The sequence below is a fragment of the Coturnix japonica genome, chromosome Z (assembly GCF_001577835.2).
Source record: "Coturnix japonica isolate 7356 chromosome Z, Coturnix japonica 2.1, whole genome shotgun sequence".
NCBI lineage: Eukaryota > Metazoa > Chordata > Aves > Galliformes > Phasianidae > Coturnix > Coturnix japonica.
In genome coordinates, this window is record NC_029547.1 from 24764991 (window position 1) to 24780817 (window position 15827).

The window sequence follows — 15827 nt, forward strand, 5'->3', positions numbered from 1 at the left end:
TATATTTAATGATTATTATTTTTCCTCTGGGATTGTTGTATATGGTTGTGCTTTGCGCCTAATCAAGAACACAAGACTGCTAAGAGAAGGAAGTGCCAAAGCAGTGCATCTTCCACGAGTAGTCAGGGCAGTATTTAGTGTTAGGTGAATTGCATTTTGTGTGTGTAAGGATATGAATATATAAAGATATTTAAAAGTAGGCTTAGCTGAAAAGCATTATGACATTTTTCCAGGTGCTCCCTACCCATACCTTGCTTATCAAGACAATGCGTAGAAGAGGACAAAATCAGGCATACCACTGAGATGGCTTTTTTTAACTCTTTTTTTCAATGGGGATGACTTAGAGTTATATCCTTCGAGGAGATTACCTGTATGCAAACCCATTATCTTCATGTACTTGGTTCAGGAAGGAAGCATTCAGTCATATCACTCAAATAAATAGCTTCCAGATAATGACTATGAATGCTGAACAAGTTTCTTTTAAGAGTGCTCTTTATGCTCTTTATGCTCTATTAAAAAAAAAACAAGAAAAACAAAAAAAACCCACCACCATATTTCTGACTAAATTATGCTTCTCAAAAAGGCTAGGCCTACACACATAGGGGAAGGAAAACCATTACAACTTATGTGCTCATCTTAAAGCATTTTACATCCTGAAAGATTCCAAAAGAAGGAAAAGTGAAATATGCACAGTCCGCCTTCATAGATTTAACTCAATACATTTTCAAGCATGGTTCTAATTCATGAAGATTTTGCAAATAAATCCTCACATTGTCCCAAATAAATAATGGGAATTTAATTTACTTTCAGCTGAAAATTATAAATCAAATTCCAATATTGAGAGCTTTTTAAGTAGTTGCAATAAAACTCTTTTGACCACGTTTAGCTTTTGAATATGAAAATGAAACAACATCTATTTCCTTGTCTGCTTTCTATCTTCAGAACTTGGAACACTTAATTATGAAGAAAGTAAAACCAAGTCTCTCACAAAGACAGCAAGTTCTGCAACTTGTTTTAAAAGCAGACTAATTCTGAAGGGGAATTATAACAATAGTTGTACAAATAAACATTTCACACGTAATTTGTGGTATTTTTGCCTATTACTTGGGGATACATTTAATAAGCCTCTCACCCAGAGCATTTAGAGTTCTGCTAATATGTCCATGTTCATAGACAGTAAACATATTTCTGTTTGACATACTTAGTGTGAAAAAGAGAAACCATAGCTGTAAACAGGATGAAGCTAAATGGCATTTCACTCTTTTTAGAAGTAAGTTGCCACACATCATAGGCTGACAACATAGTAACAAAGTGTACTAACATGGAAAGGTATGCAAAGGTATGCAAAGTATATACAGTCGTTTAGCAAAGACAGAAGGAAAGTGGAATGCTTGGATAAGATGGAAATTTGAGATGCTGGGTTTTTGCTGAAGATGACTTTGAAAGGGCTTGCTAAAAAGGAACAGTAGCAGGAATAGTGTTCAAACAAGCAACCCTGATTTGACTACATTAAATTACATAGATTAAAAAACAAAACAAAGAACAACAACAAAACACTTCAGAGAATAATTTATTTCTATAATATGCTAAATTGTATTTATTAAAACAGGAGACAAACAAGAGTGAAAATGCCTACTGTCATTAGATAAGCTGTAATGTTCAGAGTCCTAACATAGATGGGTCTTCAACAGTCTATCAATCAGTTGACGATGTGATCCATTGGTTGAGAATTTAGATGGTTTTGATGTCTAACCAAGTCTGACACTATTAACATATTGAAACTTAGTAAACTTAATCATTTATTTCCCATCCACTTTTGCAGTATTCTTTGGATTTTCAGTGAGAAGACTGACCTTGAGTATAGTCAGGCTATGCACTGATGCACAACCAACATGTAACTCCCCATATCTTTTAGTCTGGATACCAGTGCTCATTATATCTGTAGGGCAGTGGTACACTTTGAAGTTCATTCCTTCACTGTCTGTCAGAAGTTTTCTGATTGACAGCAATGGATGCTTGTGTGGATGCTTGTGTGATTTTTCTGTGCTGCAGCCAGGAACAAGAGAAAGGCATGAGAAATGAAAAGCAAGCATACAAAATATATTACCACAAAGACTTTCAGTGAGACCAGGAGCTACACAAACTAGAATAAAACAAGTTTTAATCACTTCTAATCCACAGCCACCAAGTATCCTGTAAGTTGCATGTTTAAAGAAACTAAATATGCAAAGTAATGTGAACACTGAATTAAAATTCAGTTCTGAATTTCCCTGGATTTCTGTAAGATGATGCTATGTGACATATGCAACACTTTTCTTTGTGCTTAAGAGCAAATATACAATATATAGCAGAGATGACAGTGATAAGCTCATCCTTAAAGAACAGCATCTTGTTTGACAGTACTGCATTATGTTGGCAGGCAGGTTAACTTGCTTTGGAGTGAAGCCACGTCTGTTGGTGGATTCGAGTCACCATCATGTCTGATCAAACTCTTCTCTGCCACCCGTTCTCCTCCCCACTGTTTCCTGTAGAATGACCTCACGTTTCCGTGGATCAGCTCCTCTGGTGCTGGCGTTCTTCCTTCTATTCCATCTTCTCACCGACACTCTCTCCTCCCGCCTGCTTGCCCCAGCAGACAGCCTCGCTCACCTACCCCAGAACTGAAGCACCAAGCACATTTGCTTCGCGTGGATAAGAAACTAAGGTACAAACTCACTACACAAGTTACAGAAAACACTTTAAAAGGCACTTCCCCCAAGGAAGTTGTACTTTTTACTGTGAACTAACACAGAAACAGCGGACACCGACGCAGGTGCCTCAGCCTTTGCCCGCTAACACTTCTATCTGCTTGTCGGAGGCCCCGCGCTTCACTTTCTTCTCGTTCTTCCCCGCGGGGAAGGCAGAAGCTAATAGTGTCAGACACACACCACACACCCCTCACATCTCTCCCACAGGAGACTGACAGCAGCACGGCACCGACCCCACGGCTGGGCCCTGCCCCGCCCCGCGTCGCTTAGCAGCTGCGTGATGACGCACGCGGCGGGAGCCCCGCGGTCCCCGCTCCTCCCCGCGCGAGCGGCCGTGCCCGCCCCCGCCGCTCCCCGGCACGGCGCTGGAGGAGGGAGGGAGGAAAAGGGGGGTGTGGAGGCGGGGCGGCTGTGCCGAGGCGGCGGGTAAAGCGCGGCTCGGCGACACGCCGCCGTGCTGCCTGCCCCGGTGCCGTGCATGGACAGGGTGCAGGTGCTGAGGGGAAGCCGCCGGCTCGCGCCACTCCGCCGAGCTACCGCGGGGTGAGTGGGGGCAGAGCCGCCCGCCCCGGCGGAGACTTGTCCGCTGGTCGCCGGGGTCGGTGCGGGGGGGTGTGTGACGGCGGGTCATGGGGGGGGTGGCTGCGCCTCCGCCTCAGGGGTCTCCGCTCCGTCCTGCTGGCGGGGAGTCCCGAGCGGAGGCCGGCTCGATGGGGGTAACGCTGAGCGGCCCGGGGCGGCGGCGGGGCGCGGGGCGGGTGCCCCGAGTAGGCCCTGCGCTGAGAGGGGGGACGGGAAAGCTCCCTGGGCGCTGAGGCCTCTGTGTCCGACAGCGCTGTGCCGGCCGGCCCGAGAGCGGGGCGAGAAAGCGGGAAGTCCGGCGGGTGTTCTCGGGCCGCCGCGCCTCGGAGAAACTGTTGCGTTTTGCTGGAGTACTTCCTCGAGAATAGTTGTGGCGTGGAGAGAGCCGCGCTGCGGGAGGAAGGAGCGCCGCCGGGCTGGGGGGCGCCTCGTTGTCAGCCCGTGTTAAAGTTGTTCCTGGGACCCTTAGCTGTGTGTTACCAATTACTGGGTTTCATTTAGATCCTCAGGATGAAGTTGCTATTGCTGTTGTTATTAAGAAAACAATTGCGGGTGAAACTTCAGGTTGTTTTTGTTTGGGTTTTTTTTTTTTGGTACAGCTGAAGTCTAACGAGTCTAATGCCAGCCTGATTGACTGTGTCTTCAAATTCGCTTTTCTCTAACCTGTGTGACAAGGCAGAAATTAACACCTGGCTTTAATACTTACTACCGGTGAGACATAGGCTGCTCCCTCTGGCTGTTTGTCAGGGAGAAACATAACGAGGAAGATGTGGAAGTCAGCGAAAGTGCCAGGTGTAGGGGAGGGCAGCTGGTCAATGATCAGTGCTGCTGACATCCCTGCCCCGTATGCTCCCCTATTTGTCATCTCTCTCCCCAGTGTTAATGAAAAATAACAGTTCGGATGGAGATAGGTATATTTCTGAATTTTGTATTTTATGAAAAGTCAATATTGACAGGAGATTGTAGGGCATTGTGTGCACTGTTGAAAAGTGTAGCTTGGATTGATCGGGTGGATTAACTTTTTTTTTCCTTGTGATGCTCTGTCTATATGGTCACTGATACAAGGTAACAGCAGAGATGTGCTTCAGGACTTTCTGTTTCATGTCCAGGAGCCTTAATTTGAGGGCTTGGGGATAGAAACACTGCTTCTATTATCTTCTGCTTGATGACCTGAGTCCCAAGTGACTCCAAAAGTCTGAATATCAAATTTAGTGTTTAATAACTACGGTGTGAAATTGTAGTACCTATAAACAGTAGTGTGTTTTCCAGAAAAGCCTGAAATCTAAGCTATTTGCAAGACCTTTTTCACTCTCATAAATGTTAGTGACTCCCTGATGTTGCTGGGAAGTACTGATCCCTGCTAGCAGGGGAAATTCAATGAGCAAGAAGTTTGCAGGATACAGAAAGTGGTTCAGCGTCTTGTTGACTAGAACTGCAAAATGGAAAATGAAAGGAGGTTGCTGCTGCCTCTCACATGCATCTGTTCAGCCTGGTGATTGGACTGATAATAACCATTTCCAAATGATGTGGTGCTGATGTTGTACATGACCACAGAGTGTGACTAAAGCGAATGCCATTGCCGTCTTGTACTGGCATTGGTAATCCCTTGCCCAAACTATAAGAGCAGTGGTTACTGAACAGGGCTGTGTTTTCTAACGTTGATCTCTTTATTAAAGTTCTGGAGCATTTTTACTGTATGACTTAAAGTAAACAAAAAGCTGAGAGGAAACATTTACAGTTACAAGAAATACTTTAGAAACTTGGCTGAAAGACCCTGGAGCGGGAATATGTATGGTAATACTAAACAAATGCATCAGCTAAGTGGTGCTAACGTGTACCTAAAAGGAAACTAATGTCAGAAGTTATAAAACTTTGCTTAAGAGGCAGGGTAAAATAATTATTGATGAGACAACTAATGTATATTTACTTTAAAGGGATTTTGGGGGGAAAAAAAGGTTTAACGTGGAAGAAGACAACACAGCCTTGTGGCTTTTTAAAGTAAGCTTAAATGCAACTTTGAAGAGGAGGTTTTACTAGATGAGACTTCCCAAGATACCTTTCAACCTGAATTACCCTATCCTAGTGGTATTATGCTATTACGAGTTAGCATATTTGTTTTAAACATCCTAGTTCTGCCCCTGCCTCACTCTTACCAAGGCTTGCATGCAAAGATTAACAGTGTAATTAAGCAATACATAGCTGTATTTTTTCCATTTAACTCAATAGAATGCTATTAGAAGCCACTTGCCCTGGCTTTGCGCTAATTTCAGTGGGTTCTGTATGAATTCATGTATCCACCCACAGGGTGCTCAGCACGAGCCCAATAAGATGACTAATAGGAGTGAGACTAGCAAGATCTGAGTCAACGTTTGAGCTCAGGCTTGTATTTGTATTTCTCTAATGTATTTCCGAAGTGATTTATATCAGAGTTTAAATGAGGAGCTTTCCAAAATTTCTGGTTATGAGTTTTTATTAACTACCCTGTATAGTAATTCTTTATATGGAGACTTAGAAAAGCAAAATGAAAACAAGTATGTAGTGTATGAAGTTTCTTTATGGTAGCTTTTATGGAAGAACTATAATCAATTCTGTTAGGTAGGTGCTGTTTTTGCTCAATTGATCTGCTGATCTACAGAGTACATTATATCTGTCACTTGAGGGGCTGCTGGAATACAGCAAGAGCTGTAGGATATGAGTGCAAGGTATCTTGTCTCTGTCATTCACAGCCTGTCCAATGCTGAAAGAAAAAGGGTGATGACACCCTTGTGCCACCAGCTCTCTGGTTTGGCAGCACTGAACACAGGGAGATAGGATTCACGTGGACAAAGACAGGACCCTCTTGTGTTATTGTGGGTACTGAGTACAGCTGAACTGAAGTTTTAAAGTAATTCCTAGCTTTGTTTCTGTCATGTTATTTGGAGGAAACTGAAGTGCAACATAAGTAGACAAGTAGAATGACCTGCCTGTAAAGTAACTGCCTCTGTAATTTTGGTTATGCTGTCATTGTATTACACACTCAAACATAAATATTTAAATTTGACTTGTATGAGTGGGGGAAAGAAAACCTTGTAGTGTGGAGCCCAATTGTAGGCGTTTCTTTTTAATCAGTACAAACACTGTCTTTATTATACAAATTTTCACCTATGTCTTTTATGATAGCAGTTTTCATGGTACTGTTATTAACTGTTGGTAACAAATTGCTTTTTAATCAGGGCTGAATGTTTCCTTGTGTTAGAGAGAGAGAGAGAGACATTGGAAGTCAATGTGTTTTTTTCCCATACTCCAGTCCCTTCTTCTGCGCATCTTCCTGTGATTTTTCCAAGTAACATTAGTATTTGATCCACAGATCAAATGCTTTTATCTGAATTGTGACATCACAGAAAACAACAACAACAAAAAGCAAAAAGAAACAAGTGAAATTATAATGTTTTCAATGCCATTCATTATTCATTGGAACACTTTGTTTCTTGCCTTGTGTATGCCTGTATTCAGCAGTCTGTTGAGCAGCACATCCTTCGACATGGTTGTTTTGTTCAGCTGCTTACGTATGGCTCAAAATTTAAGACCGTGTGGGAGTAGCTGAAAGTTACTCTTTCAGGACTTCGTTAGTTTCTGTCTCTTGACATAGAGTGTTATCTTTCTTTTATTCTTCATTTACCTAGGTCTCATTTTCTGTTGGATTGTCTTGATCCTGGTCTAGTCTGGAGTTAACTTGTTATCCATACAGTTGTTTTTAAGTTGCTGTTCAGTCTTCAACAACTTCATTGCCAGGCCCAGGAGATGGAGCTGGAACATTCTACAGGCTAATTAGAATTAATTACCTGGACTGTGACTTTTGAAGTGTTTTGTGTATACTTGTGTATGTGTGTATGGGATGGTATTTCTCACTTTTGTGCATCCCCATCTAGAACTTGTTCTGGTATTTATTGCAGTTCATGAGCTGGATGTTCTTCTAGGTGTGAAATTTGCATTGACAGTCCAGGGAGCTATCTTAGCTGGTATCACCTTTATCATGTTGCTCCAGTGCTCAAACAGTTACGGTAGACTTCAGGCTTTTGGAGTGTGTTTAACCAGTGTCTCAAATACTATATGTGTTTAAAGTGATGTGGTTAAAGTTATTTGCATGTATACATTAAGAATTAAAAATATATATTCTTAAATTCATTGGTTTTACAGATTTATTTTTGCTGCCCTCAGTTTAGTAGTTCAGTTGACATCAATTTTTCAGGCTTTATTTTTGCAGCCATCTTGTTTTCCAAAAACAGAATATGGAAATTAGGAATCTGGCTGAGATTTTCTTTTTTTTTAAAAATGTTTTACAATAATAATGTTAACATCTTTTTAGTCCTAGCATATATGTGCACATGTACACTCATTCTGCATGTACAAAATAGATTGATCTTTAAGAACGTGCCTAATATACCTTTAATGAAGAACTTCAGTCTTTGTTCTCCATTAGTACTGGTCAACAGCTAGGACATCTTAGTTAAGAGCAAACTTGCTTGCTTGTATTTCTTTTTTGATATGTAATGTGGCCTCCTAAGTTTCCCACACAGTAAGAAGATTTTACTTCCACATATGAAGTCCTGCTACGTATAAACATTCAGTAAATTTTTTACCTTCATTTCTCAAACAATCCTTGGAGGCATCAGTTGTTCAAGTGCATTTAGATGAACCCTGTTGACTTCAGCATGAAATTAGGGGATTGTTGTCAGGGATTCAGTTATAGAGACAGGGTCGCAGGTGGTGTCTGGGTTTCTCTGAGTATATTAGCAAAACTTATCTACAAGCCTAATACAAGAGCATTTCAAGACAAAGGCTGTTGAAAAACAACCATTAATTGCTGATTAAAGAGGGTTGTTTTTTTAGGTTTTTTTTTTTTTTTTTCTTCCCAAGCTAAAAAGATGCTTTAGAAATCTACTATGATAGTCAAAAAACATAGAAGGCTGTCTTGAAGTTAAAGGCAAAAGGCTCTTAAAGATACAGTTTTCAAGTGAGAGTTCATGTTTAAAGATGCTGGTCAGGAAAATTAAGTCTGTTATCTGTGCTGTAGTTGGTGTACAGTTTACTACGTTAGTCAGTAAAGCCAGCAGAAATCCCATTTTGCCACATTTCCTAGCTGTAGGGAATTCTGACACGCTGTAATGTTTAGTTCTGGTTCTAGAAAATGTAACAGTATATGCTATGTTTGCTCATAAGTTAATTATGATATAGTTGCAAGGGGTAGAAATAGCCCCCTACTCTGTGAAGCGAAGGAATAAATGCTTGCTAAAATGTAAAGGAGAAATGAAGCCACTTATGTATGTGCTTGTTGTATTCCATCTGTATGAAGTCCTCCTGTGTGCTGGGAAATTTGGAGTTGGAGCCAAATAGCATTTGGTCTGTATGAGTTGGCATCCCTGCAGGGACAAGCAGAATCAAAACCATTCTTATTCTAGAATCAAAAACAGCCTTATTCCAAAGGTATAAACTACAAAGGTAAGGAGGGCAAAAACATTGTTATGCTCAGAAAATGGAGGGAGTGAGCAAAAGGAATTGAATTGAGTGAAACCTTTAAAATCTCTTTTCTTATAGTTGAAAGAATTGAAATTGAACACAAAGCCAAATTATTTCCATTTTATAGGTTGCTGCATTAAGACTGCCAAGAAGATTTGTGCACCTGAAAGCCTGCCTGTTTTTCAACATTATCATCAAATGACTAAGGGTATTTCCTCTCACTGGGAAATGTACCTCACATGGAGAGAAGTGCTTCTTGTACAAAATGACTTCAAAAATTATAATTGGAATCTCTGACCTTATTTTCTGACATTATTTTGACATACTTTGCAATGCTGGTAGTACAGATTCTCTTTGGGCTCATTTCAAACCATTAGAAATTCTACTGTAGAATATATTGCAGTCATACAGTATGTGTGTAAGAACCTGCTGCTTTTATTGTCATCTAAAGTCAGATTTAAGCCAGTTTTACAAGAATGTACTTTTCAGAGTCAAAGACTGTGAAATTTGAGTACCTACTCTTGTGAGTTAAGATCAGTGCTAATTATGCAGTTTTTAAGCAATAGATGTGTTAGGTTGACAGTCCTGTACCGTAGATATCTTTATGATTTCTGCACAGAGTAAACCAGACAGCAACGTTTCCTCATTTTCTTTTAATTTTTTTCCCCCACTTACATGTCTTGATATCTTGATGTATTGCTGTCTGAAGCTGTAGGAAGTAGGCACTTTGAGCACTGCTGTCCAAGGAGTAAGTAAGCAGGTTTGCTGATGACAACAAGCTGAGTGGTGCGGTTGACATAATGGAAGGAAGGGTTCTCATTCAGAGGGATCTCTACAGACTTGAAAGATGGGCCCAGGTAGACCTAATGAGGTTCAGCACAGCAAAGCACAAGGTTTTGCACTTGGGCTGGAACGTTTGGATGTTGTGTTGAGGGCCATGGTTTAGTGGGAGCTATTGGTGATAGGTAAATGATTGGACAGGATAGGATTTAGGTCTTTTCCAACCTTGGTGATTCTATGATTCTGTGACAGGCTGAGGGAGCTGGGTTTGTTCAGCCTGGAGAAAAGAGGGCTGTGGGGTTTTATTGCAGCCTTCCAGTGCCTAAAGGGACCCCATAAACAGGAGGGGAGTCAACTCTTTGAAAGGGTAGATATAACAGCCGGACAAGGGGAAATGGTTTTAAGTTGAGGGAGGGAAGATTTAGGTTAGATGTCAGGGGGAAGTTCTTTACTATGGGAGTTGTAAGGTTCTGGAACAGGCTGCCCAGAGAGGTTGTGGATATGCCATCACTGGAAGTGTTCAAGTCCAGGTTGTATGGGGCTCCAGGCTGCCTGGTCTAGTATTAAATGTGGAGGTTGGTGGTCATGCCTGTGGCAGTGGGGTTGGTGCTTCATGATCCTTGAGGTCTTTTCCAACTTCGGCCATTCTGTGAGTAGGTGAACTTTTAATGCTGGGGAAATTTGATAGGAATCTGAGTAGCAAGAGTTTTGGCCTTTTTGTGAGGAATTATAGAACAGGAAATCCCAAGAATCTAAAAGAAAGTTAAGGATTGCAGTTTTATGATGTTCTAAGTGTATGCCACAGAAGATGTTGCTTTCCTCTCATGAACTCTGGAATTTGATGCTCCATCAGCTTTGTAAACACAACATCTCTTTGTAGAGTTGTGCTATATCATAACTGTGACTTAAGTTAGAGACTCTTTTTGATCTCTGGAACAAGTGGCAAAAGGGAACGGGAGTGGACGGGGTCACTTCTTAAACAGGCTTGCAGTGCCAGAGAAAATGTTGTGCAACAGCATCCTGGACAACCCCAAAAATGAACTGAACTACAAAAGAAAGTTTGGGTTCCCTGTGGAATTTGAGGACATGGGATTGCACAAGACCCAGATCCTCAGCTGTGGGCAATAAAGCATGTCAGTCCAACAGCTGGCTTCCAAAAGTTTGAGACTTTGGAACTATTCTAACTGTGCAAATAGGTGCACAGTTATCTTTTAATTGCTCTATAACTATGCTACCATAAACCTTTGTAACTGTGTTGTCTATCAGGGATTTTGTGAATAAATAATTCCAGTTGCCTTTGTGTTAACCTAGCATCAGCTAACAGTGATTACAATGCTTCTGGCTAAATTTAGGACATGCTATTCCCAGAATCTTTTGACCTCTGAAACTAGTGGCTGGCACACAGATTGTCTGTTTTCAATACTGAAAGAATGGTGAAGCTGTACTGAATTCCAGGGAGTATTCTGAAGACATGGTTGCAGAAGTTGAGTAGAATTGTGTTAAACTTAAGTTTGTCATGATGAGAAAATGAAATAGTTGGTAGAACTTATGGGCCTATGCAAGGTAGAAGTCAAAAAATGAGGTAGAGTCTCCATTTATGTTGTTAGACATTTGTAGACCTAAAAACAGTGTGATAAGTAGACTTGAGCTGAAATGGAGAATAAATCGGGTGGTTTGTTGGGTTGAGGTTAATGAGATTACCCCAGTATAAGAACCAAATCAATTTGAAGCATTGCATGTGTGATTTTAATGCATTATTAAGGTAGAATTAGCTGAAGTTTCAGCAGCTGGAAGCCAGAGGAGTTGTGCAAGACATTTTTGATTTCACGTTCTTGGTAACCAAGCTGGTTCAGGCATGTGAACAGCGTTCACAAGGGTACCAGTGGTATGCAGCAGACTTAAACCATGCTGTTATTTTCTTGGATTTTATTGTTTTTCCATGTGTCTGTTTTAGAACTCATCTATTTGCTTATCAATATTTTTGCCTATAGACTCACAGGACTGAGTTTTCAGTTATTATAAGCAAAATATGGCTGTAATATGTCTGTGGTTGCACAGGTGTTTTATTGTTGTTTGTTGTTTTTTTTTTTTTTTAGCACCTGAACTTGAGCTAAGATACTTTTTTTTTTTTTTTAACAGTTTGTTAAAAGATTATATGTTATGTTGTTTAAGATATTGTGCTGTGATTTGATGACTGTATGTACTGGTGAAATGGTGTTTCTTATGGTCAGACTTCTAAGAAGAAAATTTGGAGTTTGTCATTACCTGATGTTAGAGCAAATTAGCTGTGTGTCAGTATGTTTGGATGTGGTAGTATCACAAGGGAGTTTACAAGCCAAGCTACTTATTCTATATATCATAACTTTCTTTCAAAGTACATACCCAAATAGCATAATCTCAGGGCTGTTTTTCTAGTTTCTTATTGGTAAGCAGCCTTGTGGACTGCTCTGTATTACTTATGTGAAATATCTTCATGCAACTTTCTGTTTGGATTACTTGAAACATTTTCAAGAAATATGAAAAAGCTTCAGTTTTCAGCTGGCACTTCGTGTGAATGTGTCAAATTATTTTTCTCTTTCCCTACATCTGAAATCTGTTCTGACTGGAAAATTTAGTATTGTTCTGACTTGCAGTGATGTAGCTGAAGTGTTTCTTATTGAGAATTCTTATGAGGAAACAACTTCCAGCATCTTTTTGTCGTATATTGGAACAATAGATTAAATATTTGTGAGCCTGGGAAAGGCTGTTGCATACGAAGTTACATGTACTGACACAAAACAAGAATACCAAAGCAGCTTTGGTAACGCGATCACGACAAGTTGGTTACTCAGAGCTGTATCTGGTGAGGTCATGAAAACTCAAAGGTAGTGTCATCACATCTTCTCTGGGTCCTAGCTGTATCGCTGGGCTCTCCTCAGGGTGACAGAATTTCTCATTATGTCTTGTCTCAAACTTTTAGACCTATTGGTCTAAAAGAAGAGCCAGGCTCTGACTTTCCAAATTTAAATTGTTTTCAGTGAATTAATCTGTCTTGTCCTGAGACTCTTGAATACTTGATTACACTGAGTCCATACGTATTATGTGAGTGTATGTATAGATATATTTAAATCAGAGTATTTTTTAAATTCTTCTTGTTTTTCTGAGATTCATGGTCTGTTAAGTCAACTGGAACTCTTGGAGTACTATCATTTTGTTTTGTAAAGTCATTAAACTTCAACTAGCTGAGGCTGATACTTTTCAGTGCGGTGTTATGTAGAATTAGTGTCAAGAGTATGCAGGTGGTTCTTTTGCCACCTCCAGTTCTTGAGTTAACAAATCAAGGTAATTTTCATAGTTGCATTTCTAACAGTAGTTCTGTTGCCTATTTCTGTACTAAGAAAGTAGAAATAAGGTAATTGTGGAATGTAGACTTTCCTCAAGCAACATAAACACATGACAAATCGGTATTCCTTTTTTGTGTCGTTTAATGATTTCACTATCTTTGTTTAATTAGAACTTGCTCTGAATTCTATAAATTCCTTTTTTGCTAAGAGACCTATAGTTGAAATTGAGAATCTCGTGTGTAAAACACCTGCCTTCTATTACTTTTGTTTTATATTGCTTTCTAAATTTCATGTTGCTGTCCTTCCTTTATCAAGTGGATATGAGCTAAAACATTAGGCTGTTTTTCTGACTGTTGAATATTAGTGCAAAAGGAGCAAGAAGAAATGTAAAAAAATTTAAAAAAAATTTTAAAAAATCTCGTATCAAACTGTTTAGGTAAATATCTTGTCTTAATTCTTTTCATTGAGGAATAAATCCATTTTGAAGCAGTAAGTGTGCTTATGTTATCCTTATGGTGTTATTAGTTGAAAGTACGTTTGCTTGGACTAGAAATAGGCAAAGATAAATTCTCATCTAATTGTTAATTTATTGTAGTTAATTATAACAATTTAGAATACTTGTTGGTTCTTTACTCCAGTATTTTTTTTTCATCCTGTCACTATTTCTAGTTACTCTTTAATCATCTGGAGAACGAAACAATGCAAATAAAACTGATGGGTAACCTTTTGCTTTCATGTGATTAAGGTGGCAAATCATCCTTGCTGATAACACATTAAAGACAAGAAAAGACACTGAAGGAATAAAAAAAAAAAACAAACCATGAGTCTCCCTGCCAAAAAAATATAAGACTTGGCAACAGAGTCAAATAGGCTTGAGGACTCATTCAGTAAGCTTACACTGCAGATATTTCAAAACTTATACTTTTCCTACCATGTTACAGAAACAGATATTCTAATATGAATGATACTGCACCACACGGAACTGTTTTCAGCCCCAAATTGAGAAATGTCTCAGTCAAATATACTGTGGGGAGAATATAGTTCATCTTGACTGCTTCTAAGTGGCTGTGTTTTCTACACTACGTTAAAAGGCGCTGTCATTTGCAATGGCAAAAATACTTTTGCTGCACTAGTGAAACACTGAGTTCACAGGCAGAGGTAAAGACTCAGTAGGATTCTGGAAACAAAATGGCTTACAGTAAGAAGGGAGCAAGTATGTAAACAGCTTTGTCCCCTTATCCATCCAAATGCCTGACTGTTTCTTTGCCTTCTTACCTTATCTGTACTTTTTCCCCTTTCTTTCCTACTGTTTGTTGCTTCTTGTTGATCTTTCCTTTCTCCTCTTCCTCTTGTAATAAGAGAACTAAATACTTTTTAAGGCAGTTCTCTGATCTCTATAGTAGCCTAGTTCTGAGCTACTTGGAACCACACTTCAGGGCCAGATATTTAGGCTTTCAGTTTACATTCATGAAAAAACTTCTTGTCTTTCTTCAGACTTCAGCATCTTCAGGTTTGTAGTTTACCATTTGGGACAAAAGACCCTTGCTTCCTAAGTAAAACTTCACAATTAATTGTGAGTGCACACAAAATAAGAAAATAGGAAGAAAATAAACAGTTATGAAAAAGAAATGTTAAGATCAGAAACTATGTGCTAGATGTATTCTAGAACAGCTTGTAGTATAACTATTAAAATTGGTAGGAATCTGGAAAATTGATTTTCAGTGGGAGCAGAATTGTTGATGGTTTTGCAGAAGGAGATAGTTTTGATTTGTTATTAGAATAAACATTTGCTTGTGAAAGAGAGATTGCAAGTAGAGTCAATTCTATTTGTATCAGTGGGGAAGGGTGTGGTATTGTGATTAGAATTTGAAGTGGAGGGTCAGAGGAATCAATGTTTGTCTGAAAGGAAGGTAGACTGGCAGGTGGCTTGGTAGTCGACTGGATGGAAACTTGCATTTAGTCTGAAATGGAGGAGTGATGAAAGGAAGGTGTGTGTTATGGATAACAAAAGGACATGACATTTAATTATTCTACTTGTTATTATAGCTGTTGGAAATACTGTTATGTTAGTTCAAATTTTAATGAGGCTGATACATTGCGGAGTTGTGTTGTGATAGGAGTTTGGAATTGTTCTTTTGTAACTTCAGAAAGGAAAACTGATCCAGAAGAATGTGGATGTTGCTTTTAATTTGGGCGGCTGTTCACTCTTTATTTGAGCGTCACGCTCACTTCCAAATGACCATGGTTGAGAGCAAGGTTCTCTGGTTATATGTGAGCAATATGAAATCAGAATTGAAATAATTTTTTTTTTTTATCTTAAAGGAACTTCTAACACACATACATCCATAAATCTCTTGCTTATTTTCTTCTCGTAACTTTTTGTTTTTAACTGTGGAACGAGCAGAAACATTTATCTCAGATTATAGTCCTTTCTTATTTAGACCACGTGGTAGAATAAAGTAGCAGTTTAGCAAGACTTTTTGTTTTATCGCATCTGTTTTACTGTCACAGATGGTGTATAGGATTAGTTTTGCAATCATAATTTGTGATCTCTTCTTTCCTGTTTGTTCCTACACACTTTTATTTCCTTTTCTTTTATCTTTGTAATGGGTGAGGTCCTTTTGGAGGCTTAAATATCAGATCAGAGCACGAAAGATGGGTATTAAGTTGGCACAAAAAACTAGAACTTAAGTTACTGAAGCAGTTTCATAGTCATAAATATGTGATTACACATACAATATTTACAGCAGAATACTGTGTAATTTGGTTATTTGAGAGAGAACCTTGAGTGGATTGTCACTGCATGCACAAATAAGCATTTTTTCTACTCCATACTTGAATTAATCACATACTGTTACTTCATGGAGCTTGGGAGTAGTCTGCATCGGAGTTAGAAAGT

General features: G+C 39.4%; 1 protein-coding gene across 2 annotated transcripts in view; it reads left to right on the forward strand.

The window, feature by feature from the left end:
• Window positions 1–3104: 3104 nt before the first annotated feature.
• JAK2 (Janus kinase 2) overlaps window positions 3105–15827 on the forward strand; it is an 81145-nt gene continuing 68422 nt past the window's right edge. Inside the window, exon 1 of one of the 2 annotated variants that reach the window (XM_015848915.2) lies at window positions 3105–3290. The gene's annotated coding sequence lies outside the window, so the exon portion shown is untranslated. The remainder of the gene's footprint in view (window positions 3291–15827) is intronic. The other variant, XM_015848916.2, reaches the window with a different exon arrangement.